This window comes from Rana temporaria, chromosome 11 (assembly GCF_905171775.1).
Source record: "Rana temporaria chromosome 11, aRanTem1.1, whole genome shotgun sequence".
Taxonomy (NCBI): Eukaryota; Metazoa; Chordata; class Amphibia; order Anura; family Ranidae; genus Rana; species Rana temporaria.
Window position 1 is genome coordinate 52575616 of NC_053499.1, and position 19417 is coordinate 52595032.

The 19417-nt window shown below is 45.8% G+C and overlaps 1 protein-coding gene across 1 annotated transcript in view; it reads left to right on the forward strand.

Moving 5' to 3' along the window:
- Positions 1-4354: 4354 nt before the first annotated feature.
- CD151 (CD151 molecule (Raph blood group)) overlaps positions 4355-19417 on the forward strand; it is a 62881-nt gene continuing 47818 nt past the window's right edge. The window contains exon 1 of the mRNA XM_040328522.1: positions 4355-4504. The gene's annotated coding sequence lies outside the window, so the exon portion shown is untranslated. The remainder of the gene's footprint in view (positions 4505-19417) is intronic.

A 19417-nucleotide genomic window follows, 5' to 3' on the forward strand; every position in this document is an offset into this window, starting at 1 on the left:
CATTCACTCCTAGGGGAATCCGGTCTCCCCATAGAGGCTATTGCCACTGATAGGTCCATCTCTGCACAGTGATCAGTGACGGACCTGTCATCCGCCTGCTCAGCGGGGATCAGCGGAACAATGCCCCGCTGAGCAAAGCGGAGTCCGCTGGGCGGACCGCCCGTGTGTAAGAGCCCTAAGGATGGCTCCTCTATTCAAGAAGAAGCAATAGAAATACCCTTGGACAGCGGCATTGCCTAGAAAGGGTAGTGTTAGATGAACAAGCAGATATAGATGGACTTTATACATACAGTATGTGACTAACAAATTAAAGTGGAACCCTAGTTAACACTTTTTAGGCAGTTATAGCAACAATTTTTTGCAATCAGCGATGTGCACAAGAGACTTGGAGCTCCAGGGACTCTCTCTACTCATTGGCTGAGACAGTCAATCACTGCCAGTGAGCCAATGAGGAGAGAGAAGTGGTTTGGCCACACTGCGGCTCTGTGTGTGAATAAACACACAGAGCCGCCGCTCGTGAGTAAGCCTGCTCAGGTGCCCTCATTGCAAGCTGCCTGCTCTGTGGGCCGTGGGCAGGAGGGAGGGGCCCGGAGTGCCAGCGGGGGACCCGAGAAGAGGGGGATCAGGGCTGCTCTGTGCAAAACCACTGCACAAAGCAGGAATGTATGACATGTTTGTTATTTTACAAATATAATAATAAAGCCTTTAATATCACTTTAACCCTCTACCTGACACTTTTTCAGCACAACTTGGTCTAAAGAAGTTGAAAAAATAACAGAATCAACATGTAAAGAAACAAATTTACAGGGAGAAAAATAGAGTGATTTGTAAATGACAGAATGCATCATATACTGTATGTCCTTTTGATTTTGCTCGAAGTAAACGAAGTAACAGTTTAACCACTCGCCGCCTGCAATGCGTTTAAATACGTTGCGGGTTGCAAGTGGTTTACCAGGTTATGGCTGCTTGGATGGTTCAGTCATAATCAGGGATCGGAACATTGAGCACAGTGGTGTCACTATGGGGGTGCGGGCAGCCAGGGGGGTGACACCATTAAGGAGCTGCCAAGCTCACCCCCATCAATGTAGTGTGACCAGGGCCGGACTTACCATTGGCCTTGACTGGGCTCAAGCCCAGGGGCCCCACCCAATAGGGGGCCCCCTTTAAAAAAAAAAAAAAAAATTTTTTTTTTTTTTTTTTTTTTTTTTTTTTTAGGGGTCCGGAGGTCCCCAGGGCCCCGGACGGCAACCCCCCTTTTTTTTATTTATTTTTTATTTTTATATATATAATATAATATAAATATATATATATATATATATATATATATATATATATATATATATATATATATATATATTTTATTATTATTATTATTATTATTATTAAAGGGCCCAGGGGTCTCCAGGGCCCCCAGATGGCAACCCACCTTTTTTATTTTTTTATAAAAAAAAATTCTTTTTTATATATATATATATATATATATATTGTATATATATATATATATATATATATATATATATATATATATATATATATATTTTTTTTTTTTTTTATTAAAGGGCTCAGAGGTCCCCAGGGCCCCATGTGGCAATCCCCCCTTTTTTTATTTTTTTTATAAATGTTTATTTTTTTATTTTTTTTATAAATGTTTATTTTTTTATTTTTTTTATGAATGTTTATTTTTTTATTTTTGTTTATTTTTTTATTTTTTATTAAAAGGCCCAGAGGTTTCCAGGGGCCCAGAGGTCCCCAGGGCCCCCGGGTTTGGCAACCTCCCTTTTTTTATGTATTTTTTTATAAATGTTTTTTTTTTTATTATTAAAAGGCCCAGAGGTCCCCAGGGCCCCGGATGGCTACATATATTTATATATATTTGTTTTCTTCTTTATTTCTTCTTTTTTTTGTAAAGGCCCCCCCGCTTCTCAATTTGCGGCAGCCCCCACGCTTCTCAATTTCAGGCGGCAGCACCCCCACCCAGGGATGGACTGGCCATAGGGACTTTCCCGGTGGGCCGATGACTCAGTGGGCCGTTTTTAAAAACAGAGCCTCTCTCAGACCCCACTGTCTCTCAGTCCCCCCCTCTGTCTCTCAGTCCCCGTGTCTCTCATTCCCATTCTCTTTTAGCCCCCTCCTCTGTCTCTCAGCCCCCTCTATCTCTCAGACCACCCCCTCTGTCTCTCAGCTCCCTCCCTCGGTCTCTCAGCTCCCCCTCCCTCTGTCTCTCAGCTCCCCCCCTCTCTGTCTCTCAGCTCCCCCCCCCCTCTGTCTCTCAGCCCCCCCCCCTCTGTCTCTCAGCTCCCTCCCTCTGTCTCTCAGCTCCCCCCCTCTCTGTCTCTCAGCTCCCCCCCCCCTCTGTCTCTCAGCCCCCCCCCCTCTGTCTCTCAGCTCCCCCCCCTCTGTCTCATTCACTCCCTGACTCTTAGGCTGCTTTCACACTGGGGCAGGCATTGTCGGTAAAACACTGCTAGTTTTAGCAGCACTTTACTGTAATTTTAGCTGCACTATTCGGCGTCTAGCAGGCGCTTTTAACCCCCACTAGCAGCCGAATTCAAGGTTAAATGCGCCCATGTAGCGCTGCTGCCGAAGTGCTTTGCAGGCGCTTCAGCTGCGGTAGCCATTCATTTCAATGGGCAGGAGCAGTTTGTACACCGCTCCTCCACCGCCCCAAAGATGCTACTTGGAGGACTTTTTTTAACGCCCTGGCAGCGCCCCAGTGGGCCGGTCTGGATGAAGTCCAGGGCCAAATTTTTGTCCCAGTCCAGCCCTGTCCCCACCCCCCCTAGGTTCTCTGCTTCAGGGGGCCCATGCTTTAAGCTGTGCAAGGGGCCCCAAAATTCCTGATGGCGGCCCTGCGCATACCTCCCAACACGCACGGATTCTGTGGGACTTTCCCGCACAGACAGCTTCTTCCCGCAGTCCCGCAAAAGGGTTAATTTTCCCGCACTGCAAGAGGAGGAGGCAGCACGGAAGCAGGAGGAACCGGAGTGGTGTGTGGAGGACTGTGGCTGCTGAAGGGAAGAAAGCCGACAGCCGGGCTAATGACAGTCTGTGGCAGTTGGCACAGGTGAGAGGCACTCCCCCCCTCAACAACTGCAAAATCCCCCCCCCCCGCTCAACAACTTAAATTCGCCCCCCCCCCCGCTCAACAACTTCGATCCCCCCCAATTCTCGGCTCCAGGGGGCCCCTTCAACACTCAAGCCCAGGGGCCCCCACCACCCTAAGTCCTGCCCTGAGTGTGACTGCGGGCTCTTTTTCTTGCTCAGTCCAGCAGAGAACTTGGTGGCACTGTGTCAGGAGAAAGGCGATCTGCGGGCTGTCAGAGGTTTCCCCTTCTCCTGTCAAGGAATAGAGTCGGTGGCTCTCACCAGGTTTCCCACCCAGCTTCCTGCCTGCTCCATTCCTTCCCCATTGGCCATAACTGAGGGCCAATCAAAGGTGACTAGTAGAGGAGAGCATCATGGGACATGTAGTCCTGAAGATTGGCGGCCTCATTTTCCACAGGAGGGAGTTTACAGCTCGATCAAGAGAGAGGATTGAGAGACTGCAGCCTGGAAAAAAGCTGAGGGAGCGAGTGCTACAGGACAAAGAAAGAGGTGTGTGCAGCGCCACCAGAGAGAGAAAGACTGAGCCACTGCCAGGGTACAGACATGCTACACTACTGATCATAATCGCTCCCCGGGAACCCAGAGGGATCACTGCTGTCGTTTCGCTGGGTCTGGTAAGAGGGGCTATCGGTCATTATCCATTACTAGGGACTGTACTATGTCTACAGTCTCTGACCATGACAATATGATAATGACATTGTTGAAATAGGGTGGCGCATGGGTGACCCGAAAATTATGCCCCTGAAAAAAGTTCTGCGGGCGCCCATGTCCACAAGGATACAAATATAAAAAAGAAACGGATGGACGTGGCGGTGCCGTTTGCGCTCCACCTAGGTTCCACTATGAAATCAACTGAATTTTTTTAATGAATTTCGTTGGACCTAAACTATTCATCTATCAATTTATTCACATTTGTTGGACACTATTGTATTGTGGTTTACACTTGAGCCAATGATTGACTTTTGTTATCGCATTTGTTTTCATCATTTATATGTTTCCAATGTCATATTGGTAAACACTGGAGACATCCCAGTGGTTGTACACCAAATTTGCACTATTGCACTTTTGTTATGTACAAACGTCTCCTTCTCCTGGTGATGTGAATAGTGTGTGTCCTATAAGTGGAGTGTTGGAGGACACACACATATAGCCGGTAGGAGTGTATTCTGTAAATAGTCCGGTAGATGGCGCCCTCCTCCCGGTGAGGTGCAGCGTGCACACGGCGCCCCGGGGTTAATGTATGAGGGCAGGCAGAGGCGGGGCGGGGTGTGGCTGAGTGAAGACTTTCTCCAGCTCCGGGCTCGTCTGTCTATCACTGTCCGGGATTCTTCTCCTCCTTCACCGTCCGATATACAGCCAGTCACCCGGCCCGGAGGATCAGGAGCGGCCCTGTGCGGAGGTGAGCGCTGTGTGTGTGTATGAGGGGGGTCTCCTCTATTGTGTGCTACGCCAGGAAATGAATAGGGCGGTGAGGAGAGTCAGGAGCACAATACTGTGTGTGCCGGGATCTCTTCCGGGATCTCCTATACAGGGAGAGGGAGGTCAGTGCTCACAGGTGGTCACACACCATACAATCGCATTGGACGATCTCCTATATCACTAAATGTCATTTCATGAAAGTTCATCAAATTCCTGCATGCTGCGTCTTTGTTGCGCTTTCATAAATGCGCATTTTAATAGCGTATAATGGTAGCGCACCTAAAAATGTGTAAAACGCACATAATAATAATGTTCAGATTTATATATCGCCAGCAGTTTGCGGAGCGCCTTACAACATGAGGACAGACCGTGCAATCCAATCCGGGAGGATGCAGAAAATCTGCCCCAGAGACGCGAGACCGGCCTTCGGCGACATTCGCGCCTTTGCGGGTCGCTTTTATTTCCCTTTTCCCACGTTGTTTGTCATGTGACAGTCAATGTGTGACAAACACCCCATAGGAGCTCGTGTACCCCCTTTCCCCCACCCCTTTTTTCTTTTGGCTCTGAGCCAAGTGCGTTTTGTCGGGATGGCTACTGGCATTTAGAGTGGCATTAAAAATTGTTATTGGCACTACAAGCGCAACGCGTGTTCTTGCAAGTTTCTGAAAAAGCAGACAGAAACGCATAGATAAGAATGTGGCCTCAGCGTTTGTGTAAGCTTGTAGCAGCCCTCTGAAGAGCCGTCAATCACATTGGATTGCTTTTCAGAGGGTGTTTGACAGCGATGAGGAGGCGTCTGCTTTAACCTGCAAAATGCCACAGAGCTTCAACTGCCGGCATTGTACCAGGTGGCAGCGCAGCCTCGTTCATTTTCTCTCACCAGGTATCATTCTTGGTGCATCCATGAAGCACAGCATTGCCCCCCAATGTGATGTGTACTCCCCATCTGCTGCCCCCCCAATGTGATGTGTACACCCCATCTGCTGCCCCCCCAATGTGATGTGTACACCCCATCTGCTGCCTTCCCAATGTTGTGTGTACACCCCATCTGCTGCCCCCCCCAATGTTATGTGTACACCCCATCTGCTGCCCCCCCCAATGTTGTGTGTACACCCCATCTGCTGCCCCCCCCATGGTTCTGTGTACACCCCATCTGCTGCCCCCCCCAATGTGATGTGTACTCCCCATCTGCTGCCCCCCAATGTTATGTGTACACCCCATCTGCTGCCCCCAATGTTATGTGTACACCCCATCTGCTGCCCCCCCCATGGTTCTGTGTACACCCCATCTGCAGCCCCCCCCAATGTGATGTGTACTCCCCATCTGCTGCCCCCGCAATGTTATGTGTACTCCCCATCCGCTGCCTTTTCTGTGCTGATCAGGAGCTATTGGCAGACCTTTTCAGTTATGCCCCTTTGACAGAAGCTGCCGTACACACAGGCCAAATGTTGGCTGGTTTATATTGAACGGGCCCATGCTGCCTGATATTCGGCCCATCTGTACAGTCTTTAAAGTGGTTGTAAACAGGGCAGTCTTAATAGCACCATGGGCCCCTGGGCAAAGTAATTCTCTGGGGCCCCTACAATGATGACAGTGCAGGTAAACAGACATTAAGTAGGTAGGAGGCAGACTGCCTTCTCTTTGCATCTATCACGCTCTGCCATCATGGGGCCCCCAATTTCAGGGCAGCGTGGGCTCAATGGCCAGCTGCTTTGGGGAAAGTGCAGGGGCCCACCATGCAGCTGGGGCCCCCGGGCAGTGTTCAGGTGTGCCCTCTCATTAAGACAGCCCTAGTTGTAAAGCCTAAACATTTTTTTTACCTTTAATGAATTCCTTGCATTAAGGTGTCAGCGCGCACCAGCCCCCCCCCCCCTCCTTTACCAGAACCTTCTTTCGAACCAGTGCCGTGCACATCTGCACCTCCTTCTCTCCACTCACTGGCTTTGCTGGGGCATCGGGAGCCATTGGCTCCCAGTGCTGTCAATCGAAGCCAGTGACAAGGGAGCGGGTCGTGTGCCGCTCTGTGTCAATGGGCACAGCAGTGGGGCTTGGGAGCGAGCATGTACAAGTGCCATCATGGGAAGCAGCTTCCCATGGGGGCACTCAACAGAGGGGAGGGGCCAGGAGCACCAGTCTGGGACCAGGAAAGAAGAGGTTCTTTGCCGCTCTGTACAATACCATTGCACAGAGCAGGTAGGTATAGACATGTTTGTTAGGGGTTTTTTTCACCTTTACAATCACTTTAGGGTGAAGGGAAGCTGTTTGATATAACACCATGCTAACAGGGCAGCTCTGAATCTCTGAAAGGCTCAACAGTTGTTTTGCACTTAAAGGAGTTTTAAAGTCGTTTTTTTTTATCTTGATGAATTCTGTGCGTTTAAGATAAATAGCTTTCTGTGTGTAGCACCCCTTCATACTTACCTGAGCCCCATCTCTCTCCAGTGATGTTCACGAGTGTCCCGGCCTTCCTGATTGATCTAAGTCCTTATTGGCAATCAGTAGAAAGAGGGGGCAGGGCCGCAGCTCAGTGTCTGAATGGACAACAGGGAGCAGTGACTCGGCTCGGGTGCCCCCCGTAGCAAACTACTTTCTGTGGGGCACTCAACAAGCCAGGGTCAAAGAAGAGGGACCTGAGAAGAGGGATCCAGTCTGCTCTGTGCAAATCCACTGCACTGAGGAGGTGAGTATAACATGTTTGTTGTTTTTATTAAAAGAAAGAAAATGACTTTACAATCACTTTAAAGAAGAGCTATACCACAATGCCTCCAGTTGTTTAGATCAGGGGTCTCCAAACTTTCAAAACAGAGGGCCAGTTTACGGTCCTTCAGACGGGCCAGACTAGGGCCATTGGGAGTAAAACATGTCTAGGTGTCCAGTGGGAGTAAATAATACCATATCTTTGGTGACAGTGGGAGGACTAGTGCCCCATCGTTGGTGTTAATGGAAAAAATTGATGGTGTCCGTTGGAGGAATAGTGCCCCATTGGTGTCGGCAACAAAAATTATGCCCCATTTAAATTGGATGGAATAATGCCCCAAGGGCCACATTAAGGCAAGCAAAGGGCCACATCCGGCCCCAGGGCCGCAGTTTGGAGACCCCTGGTTTAGATAAAAGATTAAACGGGAGCAAATAAGTAAAGTTCATTGTTGGAGTTTACATGCCCTTTAATACTACTTTCACCTTATTAAAGCGGCCACAATTTCACTTTTTAAATATAAATACCCCTGTAATACACAAGCTTTATGTATTCTAGTAAAGTTAGTCTGTAAACTAAGCTCCGTTTTGTTAGGTTGTTACAGCATTTAGACACTTTATAAAATAGAAATTGACTGGGGCCATCTTAAGTGTGGGCATCATGAAGCCAGACTGTATGACTTCCTGGATTTCAGCCTTGCAGATCTCGCACATGCTCAGTGCTGCACAAGCAGTGTAATAGGTTTCAGATCAGGTTTCAGCACCTGTACTGTCCAAGTCACATGATTCTTTGAGACTGGGGAGTGCACAGACTCCTGGAAAGTTACACCCACTACATTCCCAGGAGTCTGTGCGGTGTAGGTTAGGAAGCTTAAGCACCTAGGTGCAGGAAGTGGGAAGATTAACTATTCTGCCTAGCAACAACACTGTTTGAAGGCATCTAAAAAAAAAAAAAAAATTTCTTAAAGGACTAATGACATTTTTTTTAAAACTACTGATGTAATGTTATATTTATGGGTGGAACTCCACTTTAACCTCTTCCTTGTGTCCCTTTTTTAATAGGGAGCAGGAAGGATCAGAGAACGTGTGCCCACCATGATTGGTGATCAGTAGCTGGTCCCGCTAGCTACCAATTGTTGGCTTTGGCAGCGAGTGGTCTGTGGTAGGAGTGCGCTCACAGCACAGAAACCTCAGCCACTCGTTGACATATACAGTCTGTGGCATGTGGGTGCTAAAGCCAAACGTTTTGTTGCCACACACATATATGTTCAATTGGCAGCAAGACTAAGGGCTTGTTTACACTTGCTTCAGCTTCAACACACATTAACGGCTAGTTTACACTTGCTTTAAAACAAGGCTTCGGACAGGCTTTGGTAAAGCTCTCTGATTGCCAGTCAAAGCCCCTGTCACTAAATAAAATGGTTAGCTTACAGTCCTGTTTACACCTTGCTTCACTTCAAAAACTATACCCCATGTAGCTTTAGTTGTGCTTTAAAGCCTCCATAGAAGTCTATGGCAAAGCTCGATTGAAGCCCCACCAAAGGCTCACCGAAGCTCCACCAAAGAAAGTGATAAATCTGATGTGTATTGGCACCGAGTTGTAGGATGTGGCCAGTGTAGGGACAGGCATGCGAGGAATGTCATGACTGGTGGCTGTCACTAGGATGCCTTCCCTCAGTGAACTCCTCCACAACAGGGCAGATATACCGCAAAATGTGCAGCCTGAGGACACAGGGAACCTGACACCACAGTGGTATGCTGGCCGGAGGCTCCAGGCTGGTGTCACCCATAAGACAGACTGGTTGTGTAAGCTGTGCTGTAAACTGATGTGTATTCTCTCTTGTAGTGAAGTGTGCAGGGAAGCGGGTCCAGGTTCTCCACTATATATAGATGGATGGGGTTCTGTGTGCTATGGTATCACGGTGGTTCTATAGCCCTCGGCAACCAGCATTATTCTTTCCTTTTTACCTCATAAACTGAATATGAGTGACTGCAATGGTCAATGCAGAGCATTGATTGGAACGTAGGGGCTTCTTTACACCGATATCCAGATCATCCTGTTCCTGAGCAGCCAGGTATTTGTGATCATCCATGGGCAGACGTCTGTACAAATCAATGACAGGCTGACACTGTGCATGGCTGGTCAGGTGTAATCACACAAGGAATGAATACATTCTGCTAGTGATCATCTGTCCCTGACCAGGTCATTGCCCCTTGTGTGATTACATGCGGAGCCTGGCTTTAATTTGTATAGGCAAAGGGGATGCAACTAATCACCCACACCACAGCCCTACCTGCCACAGACATACTCTGATCTGGGAGGTGTATGGCCATGTGACTGAGCCCTAAAGCCAAAACTAAGCATGGACTGTTGTCAGCATATGGACCGATTGCCTCGTAATGCTGCTTCCACTCATACTCCAGCCCTGCTGTACACAGACTGCTAGAGATGGATACTGGGTGACATTCAGTTTGCGTAAAAATATATTGATTATAAAATTGTATCCTTTTAAAATCGTATGGTTAAAGAGCTGCAATAATTTGTGACTTCTTATATCTGCCCAGAGTTTAGTATAAGGGCTCAATCACACTGGGTGTGGTGGTACTGCCCTGGGCAGTTCTTTTCAGCACACTGCCACCGCAAGACAAGCCAAAATGCCTCATTTCGTACCTGGGCAGTTGATGGAAGCAGAGTATGGCATGGAGTACTTTCTTCAAGCAAAGTGACGCAATCCACTGCCTTACATTATGCTTTGGCCAATAGAATCTAATGACCTTTTAATAAGGTTCCTTTTAAAAAAAAAAAAAAAACGTAAACTGCGTGATGTGGTGGGATCAGTGCTTTGGCACCGCTGTCAACCTACCGTACACCAGCAGCAGCCATTGTGAATGGACCCTTAAGGTCAGAGGGTCAACATGATCGCCATCCAGCTGATCTCTTCAGAGGGGGTCAGCAGTGATGCCCCCGGATTTCCCCAATAACAGCCATGCACAAAGAGTGAGTGAGAAACTTGTGTAGCGCGACAAATGCGAACTTAATCGCCTCAAGGCGCTGGCATCCAGAGTTGTACAGGTCTTTCAGAAGAGGTGGGTCTTTAGTTTTTTTCCTAAAAACCCGATGGTTTTCTTCCAAGCGGATGGTCGTGGGTAGAGCAAAAGATTTGTGTGTTTTAGGTAATTGGATCCTTTGTGTGTTCACAAGCTGTAGTGTTGCCCATAATATGGGTAAACCAAATCCCTAAAGTCTCATACACAAGTGACCATGTTAAAGCAATTTTAAAAGTTTGTTTCAGCCCTGGTTCACACTGGGTACGATTTGGAACGATTTGAGATGCGATTTGACATGTCAAATCGCATCTCAAATCGTCGGCAATTGTCGGCAATGGCACTGTCCTAATCGGTGCGACGCCGCATCTGCGATTTAAAAAAGTAGTTCCTGTACTACTTTTTGCGATTTCGGGCCGCGATTTACATTAAATTGCGGCCGAAATCGCGGCAAAATAGCGGCCCCGAAATCGCGGTAAAATCGCGCATTTTAGCGCGATTTTGAATTCGCAGCAGTGTGAACCTAGGCTCAATCTGATTAAATCTGCAGCTTTTGTTAAAAATTCCCCAATCCTTATTCTGCCAATTTATCTGTGACAACTCTCTGTCCCTTTCTCCTGAGTTGTTGCACACTCTCGCAGAGAAATCTGCAAGCAGCCACACTGACACACATTGCGCAGAGACAGGTTCCATTGCTGTAGCCATTGGGCAACCCACCCAGTGGCTGCAAAAGGGCTACCAGCAAACAGTATTGCTGCTATGTAACAAACTGTGAAAAAAAAACTGACGGCATTGTTTTTAGTTAAAAATTGAGCATGGCAAATGTTTGTTGCTCGGTGCTTTAGGCCCCATTCACTTGTGTGACATGTCACCTTTTTCCCCGCATTTGTCGTTCAACAGCATAGGGTAGCCCATTCACTTAAATACCCTGCCCTGCGAATGAACAACACACCAACGTAGCTCTTGCCCCCTTTTTTTTTTTTGCAGTGAGATTTGCATGTTTGTTAAATGATTGTTACCTGCTTTTGGGGGGGAATTTTTTTCCTATTTCTGGCAAAGTGCAGGTATGGGCCTTAGGAAGCAAAGCCCTGTTTACACGTGTGCCAGTTTCTAAAACACCCCTAAAGAGCGATCTGCAGTAAATTGCTGTCCAGAGACAATTGACAGGCGACTTGGGGCTGTTCTACCTGAAAACCTGTTGTATTAGGTGAGCGACCTGCTGCAGTGCAGTCCTATTCACTTGAATGAGTTTTTCCTTTTTGAGCAGTTTTGTCTGACATGATTTTTTATTTTTATTTCAATGCTCTGCAACTCTAGCAGTGTGTTCTAACACAGCCACTGCCCATATATTCATGCACTCGGCGGGGAGGTAAAAGTGCAGAATAATTAGCCCTCTGCCGCCTGTGTAAACAATGCCTATGTCATTCAGTTTTGTATTTACATCCACAGTATGTTAAGTCACACTGGTACAAGGACTGTGAGCTAGCTTGTGTTTGTCTGTGAAAAGTAATCTTCTTTTTTTTTTTTTTTTTTCCTGCCTTTGTGTATTAGACCATTTAAACGCTAACATGCGGAATGTGAGGTTCTGTTAGGTCAACTATAGAGGATCTGAATGTCCAGACTCCTTTTAGATTTACCATCAACTTATGTAGTATAAGAGCCTGCCTGATTTAATACTGTGTGAGGGTTGTCCTTATATTAACTCTAAAGGCCCGTACAATTGATCGGATTTTACAACAATAATTTTCTGATGCACATGTGTCGACCTAGTGTATGCTCCATCAGACAATTGTTGGTGGAATTGACGACAACAAATGTTGGCTGTTCATGCTCACCAACTGTCTGACAATAAATCTGTTGCGTCGTATAATCTGATCGTGTGTACACAAATCTGTCCGACTAAAATCCAAAGTACCAGCATGCTCGGAACCAATGCTAAAGATCAGACAACAAGGCCCTGCGTGGCCGCCTCTGTGGTGGGTATGTTGCCCGCCTGTGTGTGTTGTTTTTGTGTGCAAAAACCTAATAAAAAGAATTTTCAAAAAAAAAAGATCAGACAACAATAGCAGAAGTTGCCCAAAGGGTGGCGGTAAAGAGCTGAAAAAACACGCAATTTGGTGTATGTTGGATGAAAAGAACAAATTCACGGCCAACGCTCTTTAGACCAAAATCCATGGATTTGTGTGATGGAAGTCCAATTGTGTGTACGAGACTTTAGGCTACTTTCACACTGGAGCGGTGCGACATCAGCAGTAAAGCTGATGGCGGCCGGAAAAGGGTTAAAACCACCGGCAAAGTGTGTGTGTGTGTGTGTGTGTGTGTGTGTGTGTGTATTTTTTTTTTTTTATGTTTTCCCACGGACAAAGAAATGATCAGTCTATAATTTTATTGGTAGGTATATTTTCACAGTTGGAAATAGAATAACAACAAAAATATCCAGAAAAACCCATTTCAAAGGTTATAAATTGATTTGCATTTTAATGAGTGAAATAAGTATTTCATTCCACTATCGATCAGCAAGATTTCTGTCTCCCAGGTGTCTTCTATACAGGTAATGAGCTGAGATTAGGAGCACTCTCCTAAGGGAGTGCTCCTAATCTCAGTTTGACACCTGTCCACAAAAGCAGATTATCAGATTACAATTTCTCCACTATTGCCAAGACCCACTGTTTTAGGATGTCGGTGACAAGATTGTAGACCTACACAAGACTGGAATGGGCTACAAGACCATCGCCAAGCAGCTTGGTGATATTATTCACAAATGGAAGCAACACAAAATAACTGTCAATCTTCCTCGGTCTGGGACTCCATGCAAGATCTCACCTCGTGGAGTTTCATGAGGAATCAGCCCAGAACTATACAGGAAGAATCTTGTGAGGATCTCAAGGCAGCTGGGACCATAGTTGCCAAGAAAACAATTGGTAACATACTATGCCGCAAAAAACTGAAATCCTGCAGTGCCCGCAAGGTCCCCCTATAAAGGACAATCTGAAGTTTGCTAATGAACATCTGAATGATTCAGAAGAGAACTGGGTGAAAGTGTTATGGTCAGATGAGACCAAAATCGAGCTCTTTGGCACAAAATAAACTTGTCATGTTTGGAAGAGGAGGAATGCTGCCTATGACCCCCAAGAACACATCCCCACTGTCAAACATGGAGTTGGAAACATTATGCTTTGTACATGTACCATCAAACATTGTGTGAGAACCTCCTTCCCTCAGCCAGGGCGTTGGAAATGGGTCATGGATGGGTATTCCAGCATGAAAATTACCCAAAACACATGGCCAAGGAAACAAAGGAGTGGCTCAAGATGAAGCACCTTAAGGTCCTGAAGTGGCCTGGCCAATCTCCAGACCTTAATCCCATAGAAAATATGGAGGGAGCAGAAGGTTCGAGTTGCCTCAAAACCTTAATAACTTGGAGAGACTCTGCAAAGAGTGGGACAAAATCCCTCCTGAGATGTGTGCAAACCTGGTGGTCAACTACAAGAAACGTCGGACCTCTGTGATTGTCAACAAGTGTTTTGCCACCAAATACTAAGTCCTGTATTGCGAAGGTGTCAAATACTTATTTCACTCGTTAAAATGCAAATCATATTTTAACTTTGCAGTATGCTGTACTATAATGCACATAAAAGCACTGCAGTGGTGTGAACTAGGTTCATTGAAATGCATTTTCTTGTACATGAATTGCATTTTGCAATGAGTACAACTCCATCTGATGTAAGTGATCATTGTAATGGTTGCAGTGCTGGCCTTTACCCCCCAAATCCCTGTGCACCTTTGGGGGTAATGGCCGGCACTCCTTTAGGTCGCAGGAGAGCCCTGTGGCACATCTGCGCATGCAATGGGGTTTCGATGTATGACAAGATGCTGAGATCTGAGATTTCCATACCTGCTCCATGTCCGGCTGAGCCTGTCGGTGATACTGCGTCCTGGGGGGGTGACATGGACATCCCGGGGGCGGCAGGGGAGGATTTCATTATTGCTTAGGTGTGAAAGAAATACTGTACTGCAGAACAAAAAGCTTAGACATTTACAAAAAAAAAATCCATTAGGCTAGGAGGTCGGGGAAAAATATTTTGTAGGGTAAAGGTCCACTTTAATAAAACACATTTTTTCCATCATCGGCCCAGAAGTCCCTGTAGCTTCAGCAGTGACGTTGTTTTTTTGTTGGCGGGGTAGAGACAAGCATCTGATTGTTGGGTGAGGATGGTACACCTGCATGGAGTGTGTGTCAATAACGCTTGCAGGCCAAATCTCTCCACACAGAGCAGTTTACCAACATTTCTATTCATGACTCTGACACCAGCACATCATCCAGCTGCCCCTGGCTGCTCTCCTAGCCCACAACACTGGAGCTTTGTTGGCTTTGGTTGTACTCATTGCTGGCACTCAACATCCTGTGTTGTACATGACTCCAGAGCAAAGTCCAGGCCCTGTGTATTGTATACTGTATGGAGGGTGTGGCTGGTATAAAGCGGCACAAATCGTGCAGGAAAGACTTGCTGACAAGTTTTTTTATACGTTAAAGTGACACTAAACTCTCCTAATAAAAATTTAAACTCCCGTATAAGCCAAGTTTTTTTTTTTTTTTTTTTTTTTTTTTTTTTTTCCAGCACTTTTTTTTTTTTTTTTTTTTTTTTGTGTGCTGAAAATGCCCCCTCGGCTTATACCCGCCCACACACACTTGGCACACATGTAGCCCCACTCTTCCTCTTCAAGTGTGCAAGTTTGTTGTCCGGGGGACCTACGGCCGGGGAGCACTTTTTACCACAAAAAATTAGGTGCCTTGGCTTATTCGGGTTGGCTTATACTTGCGTCTATACGGTATCTATCCCTGGCAGTGGCCACCCGTGTCCCTGTAATGAATGATGCTAGGATGTTTTTCTTGAGAAATGGGTGCATCCGAACGGTGGCACCATATGCTGTATCCATGTAAACTTTTCTTAACAGAATCTTGGTGTCGGCTTCTGTCGGACAGGATGACGTATTTTCATATGGCGGGGTGCATGTACCCTTATGATGAGTCATGGCCACAGATACTGAAGATCGGCTTGTGTTTTTTTTCCTTTAATTGAATAGGTTATACTTGGAGGTCATTGTTCTTCTAGAAACCATGTGAGGGTTTTCTTTTTAATTTTCTATTCTATTTTAATATTCTTGAACCAGAGAATTCAGCAGCTACCAAGGAGGTGTGGTCAGGATGACGGGGTATGATAGAGTATAGGGTCATGCACTTTCCTGAACTGTTTCAGAGACAGACATTTTTAAAAATAGAAGAGTGTTTATTTTTGTGTAAGCGTATAACAAAACCCGATATTCCAGCACTTGGAGAGCTATCATATTTAATCTACTACTATGGACGTGTCGTGTCATTTAAAGCCATTTACTGATTGCTCTTACCCAGAATCCTTGTGTAACGAGCTTACTGCAGCTAGAATTCCTAATTAATTGCTGAGGACAGGACTGAAATAAGTGCTGTCTATACGGCTGTAACACTTTGAAGGCCTAGAGTAGGCCTATAACACAGGAGCGCATACTGCTGGGATAGAACACAGTTCACAGGAACTTGTGCTGTATATTTATACCCGCTATTCATGCATGCTACAGTGACAATGATCTTGTTTCAAAAGGTGTATTTATAAAATGCATTGCTGTTCATCGATTTGCATGTAAATTCTTTCTGTGAAAATGGAGGCAAATCGAATGTTCGCAGGCTGTATTCTCTGCATATTAAATATTATTCATTGGAAAAATAAACGGTGTGAATGGTGAAATTGCTCCTTATGGCCAGTAGATGGTGCCGAGTATCATGGGAAATAAGTGTTCTCCTCGGCTTTATCTACTGGTCAAAACGCTGTATCTTTCCATGCCCTTTTTTTCAATAAATAATTTCTGATCTGCAGAGAATCTAGCGTGATGGCATTTGATTTCGTTCCCATTTACACAAACGTTCAATGGATAAACAGCTGCTGTTTAGATTTGTTCTCTTTGATCCTAGACAGTATAGATAGATATATGTATATATTTTCTCATTATATATTGTTATCCTAAGCGTTTCCAAGGACACATTCTTGGAACCTAGGACCATTAAGGACAATGCGGTTATATGCATTCATTTCAAAATACATTTGCAGTACTAGCTGGTTGCAGGTTGTTTTGTGCTCTAATGGTACCATTGTAGATGGCTAGATCAGGTAAGAAGCGGCTTTTGATAGGTGTGCCGTTTACTGGGGTAACAGATGATCACATGTTGGACAAAGTATCACTATTTTCCCTCCATAACAATCCTCTACATTGTTTCCTCCCTGTCTATTGCAGCTTGTCCACTTGGCTCCATTTATGACGGACAGAACTGTCATGTTTATTGTGGTAAGCTTTGCCTATGTATTGGCCATTGCTAAAGCTGTCCATGCACAAAACTTCTCCAGTTTTTGGACATTGCTTTGCTTGCGGTATTTAGATTGTCTCCAATATCTATGGTGGTCATTCAGCTCCTGGGAAAGAGGTTTTCCACGCAGAATGGACATCTGATTCTGTACTGGAAATGGGGGACCGTTTTGGAATTTATCAGTCTCCCCTTTTTTTTTTTTTTTTTTTTTAAAGCTGGCCATAGACAGAAAAGTGCAGTAAGAAACCATTTCATAAAAAAGTAGACAGGTCCATGAACAAGTCAACGTATATGGCTTATTTTTGCAGAATATGGCTATTTAGTGTCGCTTTAAGCTGGCTATACACTGAGCGAATTTCAGGTAGCTGCAAATGAAGTGGCTGAAATTTGCTCTTTGGGTGGCCCTTCTGTGTTCGGGAAAAAAAGTTGATTGTTTAGCTTTTGTAGAATTCCGCTGGAGATTTTTCAGCGGAACAGCGGTTACATCCGATTGGTTGCCTTAAATCGCCCCCTGGTGACTGGTTATTGTATACTGACAATCCAGGGTATCTGCACTGTTTAGCGTGGATGGAGGAATCTGTTGAATTCTTTCATTAAAGGGGAGTTCCAGCCATTTGTATGTTTTTATTAAAAGTCAGCAGCAACAAAAAGTGTAGCTGCTGGCTTTTAATAAACAGGCACTTACCTGCTCCAGCGACGCGCCGGCCGGGGGTCCGCTCCTCTCCCCGGCCGGCGTCTTCATTTTCAGTGTGGGCACCCGGCCGTGACAGCTTTTCGGCTTCACGGCCGGGCACCCACTGCGCGAGCGGCGCGGCGCCGTGTAATGGGCCAGGAGATCGCCTAGGACCTGTGACGTGTCCTAGGCGATCGCCTACAGCAGCCACTTCCTGAAGGCGATTAAGCTTAGTCGCCTACAGGAAGGAGGAAGTGGGACAGGAAGTCCCACTCGTGCTGAATCCCCCACTCCCCCCCCCCCCCCCCCCCCCAAAAAAAATTACATGCCAAATGTGGCATGTAAGGGGGAGAGGAGTGGGTTAAGAGGAAGTTCCAAATTTGGGTGGAACTCCTCTTTAAGGCTCCATGCACACTGAAGCTGATAAACTGCAGTTTATTGGCGTTTTGGGCTTTTTTTTTTAAAAGCCCATAAACTGAACTCTATGTTGGCCTATGTGCCCATGCACACATGGGCGTTTTTTAGTGTGAATGAGCTTTGGAGTTTATTGGCTTTTTCTGAACGCACAAAATTTGTGTTCAAAGTGCAATTTTTGGTGGGGAAAAACGCAAAATGCCGAAAACGCTCAAACACGCTGGCGCCATCGTTTTTTTTTATCCGTTAAAAAAAAAAAAAAGCTAAATGCTACACTGAAAAACGCTAGTGCAAAAACGCTAAAAAAACTTTAAAAGGCTCCCTGAAAAGCTACTGCTGTGTGTGTGGTGTTGTGTGTTTTTTTTTTTTTTTTTTAAATCTACGATACGTTTTTTTAAATGTACTGACACGTTTTTTTTTTTTTTTTAGGCGGTTCAGCGCTAGAAATAGCGCTGCTATACCGCCTGAAAAAATCGTACCCTGCAGGCTTCAATGTGAAAGCCCGAAGGCTTTCACACTGAAGCGGTGCGTTAGGGCAGCTCCAAAAGGGTGTTTACCGCTCCTTCCTATTAAAATCAATGGGAAACCGCGGTTACACCGCCCGCAATGCGCCTCTACAGGGCGGTATTAACCCTTTTTTGGCTGCCAGCGGGGGTTAAAACCCACACTGTTGGCAACCGAATATCGCAGTAAATACGACGGTATAGCGACGCTAAAAATTGTGCCGCTATACCGTCACCGCACCTCCACTGCCCCGTGTGAAATGGGCCTAAGTCAGGAAAAGTGGCGGCTCTGTAAGGGGAGGGGGGGGGGGATTATAGAGATGTGCTCTGTCTGTTCTGGATTGTTATAACGTGAATCACAATCCATCACTTTTGGGTGGAGTAGTTCTTTGAACATGATCTAGATTTTTATCCAATTTGACAACAGAATGTTATAATACTTGTTTAGACGCTACAAGGAGTTAAAAAAAAGAAGAAAAAAATTGCCATTATCTTGCCGTCTCCAACGATTTGCACGTGTTGGTGATTCACTCCCATTCTCCGACCATTTCCTGTGAGCCTCTGTGTCAGCAGGAAGATAATTTAGTTAAAAATAACATTTGGCCTGGATTGAGGGTTTAATGTTATTGTCTAATGCTGGCCATACACCACAAGTCTGCAGTCTTTGTTTACACGTGGTTTTTGCATTTGTCTGTTCTGTAGACAACTTATATCAAACTGGTGTACAGAATCCTAGCCATTCACTTGGCTTGTAACTATCTAGGAATGTAAGAACATTGCTAGGGCTATCTAATATAGGAGTTTGCACAAGGGAGCGTGGTTTTTCATATTACTATATCTTAGAAATGTGCAGTGTGTAAATTGCGATGCATTACTTTTATTAAATGATCATGCTCTAGCAATACAAACTAAACTGGCCCTTGCACAGCTGGTTTCCCATTGTGCATGCACAGTCTTCTGGGACCTGTTATGTGTCCCAGAAGGCTGCAGGGGAACGTGGGCGAACTTTCGCTCAAATAGTTGTGGAGATCTGAGTGGGTACACCACCCCCCCCCCCCCCCCCCCCAGTACAAAAAAGTGGCAGAGATGGGGGATGTAAATAAGTGGAACGTCCCCTTTTTTTGGATGAAGTTCTGCTTTAAGGACTCATGCACACAGACGCATTCGGGG